Source organism: Centruroides vittatus, unplaced genomic scaffold (genome assembly GCF_030686945.1).
Source record: "Centruroides vittatus isolate TY-2023 unplaced genomic scaffold, ASM3068694v2 contig_746, whole genome shotgun sequence".
NCBI lineage: Eukaryota > Metazoa > Arthropoda > Arachnida > Scorpiones > Buthidae > Centruroides > Centruroides vittatus.
In genome coordinates, this window is record NW_027122482.1 from 59,261 (window position 1) to 68,203 (window position 8,943).

The following is an 8,943-nucleotide window of genomic DNA, read 5'->3' on the forward strand; positions in this document are numbered from 1 at the left end:
AACTTTTAAAATACTCCAAAAAGTTTACGTTTTCTTTTTGTTCTGCAATTCTTACTTTTGCAATTGAAAAGCGAAAAATAAAGGTTGACGTCAAAAAATTCTAATATCAATGGGGTGATTCCACGAATTACCACAACAGGTGACACCACGGCCAGCTGGCAGTCGCCCCAGCACTGAGTATTTTAATGAACAAGAAATATCTAAAATCATATATATATTATTATTTATTAATTATTAGATATTGTTACAGGTATGTGTATGTATAATAAAGTCAATAATAAACTTGAAGTATAGTAAATGAGAAATCTGTTGTTTATTTTCAGATAGTTTCTTAATACACCATTGTTAAAGGGAGTATAGAATAAAAGTCTCGGAACACGATGTTGAATAATGACGTTGATTTATGGTAATCTGGTCTAGACAAGACGAACAAAAATGGAAATGTTAGTAAGGTACAGTACAAGGTTCGTTCAACATCGAACAAAAGACGGTGTCGAATTGTATTAAAAAACAACAGTCTTTCTCGGAAGCCAATCTGGTTTAATTTCACTGGTAACAGAGAAAGACCGGTCAGGCATCGAGAAATAACCAATAAAGTAACGATTTTCGAGTTTACAAGATATTTAAACCCAGGCCACAAGGACACTACGTTCTTTGTCATGTCGTCCCGCGAGGCTATGCCCCTCGCTGGGGTGTTTCCCGAAAGAACCCATTTTCGTCCTTTTCTTATATATATTTCAAAAGTTATAGAATTTCGTTGAGAGAAACATTAGAAATTCCATCTGCATTCACCGGATATCTTTTCCAGTTCGAAAACTGGACATAGAATGCAGCGTCCGTTCAACGATAGAAAACCATCTTTATCCCTCTGCTACTTTTGAATAAGGTTTCTCTAACAGGGAATCACCAGCGACCGACGAGCAGACTCTGTCCCGGCATATTGAGTGGACTGGTCCAGGAACACTGTGAGTTTGGTAGTGGGTTCGCGTCACGCTCGGACAGGCTGGCCACGTAAAGTTTTCTGGGTTTTCTCCATGTCTGTAACGCCGAAATAGAAACCAGTTTCCTTTTAAACGACCTCCCAGAAGGCACCCCCTAGGCAGATCGCCCAAGTGTTACGTTGCCATAACTGAAACGAAACGTAAACAAAAATAAATTGATTTATAGAAATGCAATCGATATTTCCGAATGGGATGTAAGACATGATGTACAGTACGTTAGAAGTATTTGAAAAAAAGTACCGATTTATTTAGCAATTGATCAGACGACCTAGAAGTGTATACTTCTAGGCCGTTCTAGCGAACGAACAAACATACATACTCATTTATAATCGCACACGTCTTTCTTTATAGTTACCCACCAAAAAAAAACCCCAAAATAAAATTGATTGACATGCGTAATGTTTAGCACGCGCTGCGATTCCGTAAGCGCGTTTTTTATTGTTGCATAAACAATAAATTTTAAGATTGTTGAAAAGCGATTGTTCGGCGATTGTTGAGAAAATTTATTGAAAGTGAACGGAATTTATCGAAATTACGCTGTGTTTAAAAGATGGATTTCATAAGTAAGTTAAATTCTTTTTATTCTATAATTATATTAAGTCTTTAATAACGTGTTGGCAATAAATATAAAGACATACAATTAATAGTAATTTTCTACGGGATGTCTAAAAATCCCAATAAAAATGTCATACGGTGAAACGATATTTCACATTGCATTCATTTTCTGCTGGAGACAGTCACAGCATTAAACGACTTTCTGTAATTGAATAACAATTTATTACTTTATTTTTGCATCTTTTCTAATGTTTAAATATACGGTTCCATTAAGATAAATAAAAAGAAGCAAACAGAAATTACATTTTTGTAATAAGATAAGATATTCAAAAATAAAATTAGAATCTCTTGTTAATCTAAAATAGTCTTATAAAAAGTTGTTACATCTGTAATCTGAAGACTATTGTACTACTGTTCAATGTATACTTACGACTTGATTTTAAGTACATTTCGAGTTTTGCTCATTGAACAATGCTTTATTTTATATTTACAAAATGTTTTGGTCTATTACATTATTTATCGATATTGCCGAATACAGATACAGCAAATAAGTCGATTTTCACCGCTAGATAAATGCAAACAGTGCTCATTTATAAGACAAAACTTGAAACGAAAGAGTAAGAAATGTGGCAATTATTTTTAATTGGTTAAAATTATCCATCGATTTCCCTTTATTTTTATCGTTGTTTCTCGAGTATAAAGATATAAATGAACATTTGATTATTTACATTTTTGAAGTTAATCTACAAACTGAATATTTAAAACACATCTTATCAGACTTTTTATTGAATTGTATCAATGAAGATAAAGTAAACTTCTGAGTATAGGCTAATAAATCGATTGAGTATAGGCTATATATTTCAAGTAAGAATATGTTTTCAGTTGACTTTGTGATTGAAACAATTTAGACTTTCCACACAATTAATAATGTCAAATAACAGTGCAATATTTACGCTTTTATATCACGTTTAAATTAAATAATTCCTAAGCAGAAATTAATTGATTTTTTTACTTTTAATTTTAATTATTGTGGATTTGCTATAGAATAAAGTTTCAAAATATTTTTTAGAATAACAATTTCATCTGTTTATTTGGCGTAAAGTGTTTGTCATTTGCTTTGTTTTTTTTCTCAAATTCCTATATAATTTTTAATTCAGGCAAGGAGAGTGTTGGAAAAGAAGATTGTGAGCAAAGAGAAAGAAGATTGCAAGAATCGGTAGAATGGGACATTATAGTAAGCATCCTCATGGATTTGGCACGCAAAAAAAGAGAAGAAGCAAAATGGTCTTTTTCTGTAAGTTACAGTTCAATGGAAATAATTGAAACTGATTTCATAATTCTTATCATTTAAAGGTTTACAACTAAAAAACCCATCACAATCTTATAAAATGTATTATTTAAAATGGCTGCAAATTGTTTATTTATTATTAAATAAATTAATATTTTCTGAGTCAATAAGAAAAAACGGTTCGAGTACTGTAAGATTATTATATCAAAAATCAGAATTTTTCACTTTTTACAGGCTGCTGATGAAAAAATGAGCACAGACCATCAAGCATTGGCGTCAAATGGAAAAAGAATAGTATGGGGTGAAGGTGAGGTCACAAAGAGATTATAAAATAATTTATTTAAAAATGATTAAATAATAATTTGATGTTAAATTCATAGTGTTAAAATCTCTTTAAATTAAGAAAGTTAATATTAATTATTCATCCGCAGTCTTTGACGTGTGTTAAATGTCGTAGTCGATATTCGAAACAATTCAAAATATAGCATTAATTTCAAAATGTTTATTTATACAAAGATTGAATTTATTTCGTCAAAAATACTTTAGAAAATTATTTTTGTTACTTAAGTGTAATATGTGTCTGTCTATTTCGTTTAATATCTGAGAATACGCTAACATTAAGAGAAAAAGTTTGCACAATAACTTCTATGTAAGGGGCATCGATACTATTCAATTTTGGTAACTAAAGGTCGAGGGGTGGGAGAATAGACGTAGTTCGTGCATGATATTTTCAGAGGGATCACACTTAATGAAGATTTTACACATTTTACAATATGTAAAATGTGAAATAAACGCTTGTGGAAATGTGAAATGGACAATTAAAATCGAATTGTCGTGTCTTCTGAAAACTTTTATTATCTCAAAAAACGCCCTCGTAAGTGTACACGAACTTCCGGTCTAGACCAGAAGTCGAGTGATTTCGATTGAAATATTTTCCTCCCAACGCAGTTACGTAGATTCTGTCATTATTAAAAAAGTATGATGTACAGGGGCAAGACACTGCTAATTTGAGATGAAAAACGCATATTTTAAATTAAATTCATAAAGAATACGATGAAAAATTGCAGTCCGGATGTGTGGCATCACAATATCTTCACAATTAAACTTGTTTAATACTTAAGAAATGAAATTAATTATTAATAAACAATTTTTGGTGCAGATGTTTGGTCTTTTACTTTAGTGTTTTCGATTATCAGAAACAAGAAAATATGCCTTTGTATTATCGACGCAAATTTCTATTTTTGAATGTCTACCTCTCAATTTGACGCGATGGCAAACGAAAATTCAATTTAATTACGTGTATATAAACTCAATGGGCTTGTTATAAATAACATCCGGTATATCAGCACAAAATGTAACAATGAAATTAACTTTAAAAGAAGAGATAATCCGTGAAACACAAACAGAGAAACACAGTGCACTTCACTCTTAATACTCCGTTTATTGTATGTTTGATTTTTTGATTCATTCAGAACGGGAAAATCCTGAGCATATATTTATATTCACAGTGATTGTATTTTTGTAACTTACTGTTTATACATGTGTACTGCTTCGTCATTTCATTTATAGTTTAAACATTATATGTGTATATATTTATAAACGTTTTATCCTGGCTTAATTTGTAAGAATGAAGGAATATTTAAATAAAAACGAATATTTCACAGTAACAAAGATATTTTACAATGCTACATTTGTATTTTCTACCATTAACTTATTTATAGTTAATAGCAGAACTATGATATTATATTACAAAAAGACTAAAATGCAAATTATAAAATTATTTTCTTTTAGATAATACAATGGAAGCGATCAGACAAATGTCTGAAGCTGTAGAAATGTCTAAAGTAATAAGACAATTTGATAAAATGAAAGAGAATGACGAAAAATATTTAGATGAATCCATAGCAGAAGATGAGGATGATGATACAGTAAGATAATATTTTCTAATTTTCCTTACTTTACACTTATAAACCCATTGTCGTTCCTTGCTAAACTTTCAATCGTATTTTGGTATTTTAAGATTTTCATGTCTAAAATAATCTCATACATTTTATATGATTCACCTTACAAAGTTTATGATCAAATTTTGAAAATATTTAAATATTGATTTGAAAATGGCCAATTTAACGAAAAGACTAATCGAGATATTTAATTCTTCGAAAATTTATTGTTACAGCGGAATGATTGCATTCGATTAGGAATATCACATAATTCCAAGTTATCTGCAGCACAAAATATGTTTTAAATGGTTTTCCGGAATATACACTAAAACTAACCTTTATGTTGACTTTGGTACAAAACCAGAAGGTAGCAGCTTTTAAATGATCTTGGGGTTTTTGATTTTCTAATCATAAGTAACTTTATATTTTTCTGAGGTGTTTGCATAAGGCATTATTGTAGCATACTCTCTGAACATTTTTTGAGTATGTACCAAGTCTTCAATTTTGTGAACTAGTTTTCTCTAATAATGACCTCCAACACAGACCATTTTCATCCACATTATAAATTTGATTAGTGGTGAAGTTTAATTCACAAATTGTTTTTTAAAAAAAAACTTTTGGAATGATTTGGCAGTGGAAACAACATTAGACAGTTTCCTTGTTGATTCCTTTCTCAATTATTCACATTTGTTTCCTGTCGATAAAGTTGATTGTCGTTCCTTTGTTCTTGTGATGGAAGGAAGTTACTGTCACTGTCAAAGTGTGTAATGGATCTCTCTACTCATGGTTGGGCATTGTTGGTTTGTCAGAAGCTCAGATTTTGGTCTGAAAATTGATTATTTCTTGCAGGTTTTGCCAATTAACATTTTTGTTAGTGTATTTGTTTTGTGGGGCTCTTTTTAATTTTCTCAACTGTGTCTGCAATCTATTTACAGCTGTTTTTAACAACTTTATTCTGTTTCCAAAATTTTTTGAGGTGGGCTCTCTTTACCCATGACTTTGCCTAGGAACAACTCAAATAAACTGTAAAATTTTTATATCTTTTTCTCACTCATTGCCACTTTCAGTTGTGATCGAAGGTGGCGGATTCTCTAGACATGAGTCTCTGCTTTATTCAACCATGAATGCTGTTTAGAAATTGTACCTTAAGGGGACACACTACTGAAATTTCAAATTGTTTTACTAATTGATCTAAATCAATAACATAATCATATGTTGTTAAGCTTAATGCGGTTTAACAATTTTTATATTGAATTTAAATTTGTTTTTATAATTACCTAAATCTTTATTTTTTTGTTTTGCTCCAAGAAAATCTATTTTTAAAAAATTATAAATAAATAACTAGTATTCTAGTTATTAAATTAATCTTTAATGTTGTAGGAAAAGTGTAAAATAAGTATTTTTGGTGTATGAGATAAATACATTTAATATTGCTTAAATTATGTTTAATACCAAATATTTCAGACTCTTTATACTTAATTATTTTTTTATATTCATAAATTTATAAGTTTTACATGAAATAAAGTAATTTCCATACATATTAGTGCTGATATGTGCCAAATTTCACAAATCTACATCCAGCAATTCTTAAATTATAGATTTCCCAAAACTGTAAAATCAACAAAAATAACGATTTGAGAGAAACAAGTTTAAAGTTTTGAGACAGAATTATGCATATAAAATTGTTAATTCTGTTCTAGAAACCTCCTGGTTTGTATACTATGTCTTCTGTAGCTTCATCTTTATCATTTGTTTTTAATCTTTTCATTTTTTATCTTTTCTATCTCTTTTGGCCTTCTCAGTCGAGAATCTAGTAGTATCAGATAATTTTCTTTTCAATGTGTAAAAATTGCTGCTTTCAGATGATGATTTCTTATAGAAATACTCACTTTAGTAAGTGTGTTTATAAATGCAGTAGGACTCCTATTAAACTGTATAATGATCAAGGAAGTAGCTGTAGAAATTGTTTTTAATGATGCAAAATTAATTATAGGATATTTTTGCCAAATAAGTGAATGAAGAGTTTCATTGTTGTTTTGGGTCTTATTTCTAGTACAGTGGAATCTCAGTTAACGAACTTAATCCGTTCCGCGAGTTTGTTCGTTAACCGAATTGTTCATTAACTGAAGCAATTTTTCCCATAGAAATCAATGCAAATACAATTAATCAGTTCTAGCTGACCCGTTCATCCCACTAGATGGCGGGAATTTTGGTTTTTGTCGAGAGTTGGCAACAGCAAAAAAAAGTTGTTAAGTTCCAAAAGGCGCGGGAACATAGTGGAATGCTCTTGTAACCGAATTAATGTAAATAGTTGATTTTTGTTTTGTGTGAATAAAATCTAAAGATAGATTTAGTGGACTTTTTGCTTGATTGGACATACGACAGGGAACCTGGCGTACGAACAAGACGGTCAGGTGAGAGTTACGAAAATTAATTAATCATTACACGAGACTAGGATGGGCCTGAAGCGACATAATGGCGCCCGAACAGGGACGTCAGGTTCTAACTGATTTTACTTATAAACGTTCTACAATTGTTGTACGAACATTGTTTACGTTTGGAAGTATTTATTTAACTGCGGAAAATGAGTACTGATTGGAGGATTTAGTGGAAATACATCTCTGCATTATTTCTATTTGAGCTTGAATCGAGGTTTTCTCTATGTCTATCCTTGTCTGCGTTTGTTCTTTGGGTTAATTAATAAGATTCACGTCATGGAGCCCTCAATCAGATTACGTGGATCCTACCGAGGTGCTTTCACAAAGTTCACCGATAGGGTGCAGGAATTTCTGACTTCGAAGGTTGAAGATTTCGATTCATGTGCTGGATTTTTGGCCCAGTTACAGGAAAAATATTCTAAAATAGAAACCATCGATAAAGAAATATTAGATAAGTTACTCCCTACACCCTGCATTATCAACTAAGAAAGAAGACTGCAAGAATCCGTGGACATCATAGTAAGCATCATCATGGATATGGCACGCAGGAAAAGAGAAGAAGCAAAATCGTCTTATATAAGTTACAATTCAATGGAAATAATTTAAACTAATTTAATAATTTTTATCATTTAAAGGTTTCAACTAAAAAACCCATCACAATCTTATAAAATGTGTTATTTAAAATGGCTGCAAATTGTTTAAATATTATTAAATAAATATTTTCTGAGTTACTGTAAGATTATTATATCAGGAATCAGAGTTTTTCACTTTTTACAGACTGCTGATGAAAAAGTGAGCGTGGACCATCAAGCATTGGCGTCAAATGAGGAAGGAACAGCATGGGAAGAAGGTGAGGTCACAAAGAGATTATAAAATAATTTATTTAAAAATGATTAAATAATAATTTGATGTTAAATTCATAGTGTTAAAATCTCTTTAAATTAAGAAAGTTAATATTAATATTCATCCGCAGTCTTTGACGTGTGTTAAATGTAGTCGATATTCGAAACAATTCAAAATATAGCATTAATTTCAAGATGTTTATTTCTACAAAGATTCCATTTATTTCGTCAAAAATACTTTAGATAATTATTTTTGTTACTTAAACTGCAATATGTGTCTGTCTATTTCGTTTAATATCTCAGAATACGCTAACATTAGAGAAAAAGTTTGCACAGTAACTTTCATTTAAGGGGCATCGATACTATTCAATTTTCGTAACGAAAAGTCGAGGGTAGGGAATATACGTAGATCGTGCATGATATTTTCAGAAGGGTCGGACTTAATAAAGTTTTTACACGCGAATATGTAAAATGTGAAATAAACGTTTGTGAACTGTGACATGTACAAATGAAATTGAATTTTTCTGTCTTCTGTAAACGTGTATTGTCTCAAAAAACGTTCTAGTAAGTATACACGAACTTCCGATCTAGACCGGAAGTCGAGTGATATCAATTAAAATATTTTTGAATGTCTACCTCTCAATTTGACGCGATGTCAAACGAACAGACAATTTAAATACGTGTATATAAACTCAATGGGCTTATTACGAATAACATCCAGTATATAAGCACTAAATGAAAAATTGAAATTAACTTTAAAACAAGAGATAATCCGTAGATCACAGAATGAAAAAAACTGTGCACTTTACTCTTAATATTCCGTTTATTATATTTGATTATTTGATTCATTCAGAATGGAAAAAGTCTGATGTTATTTTT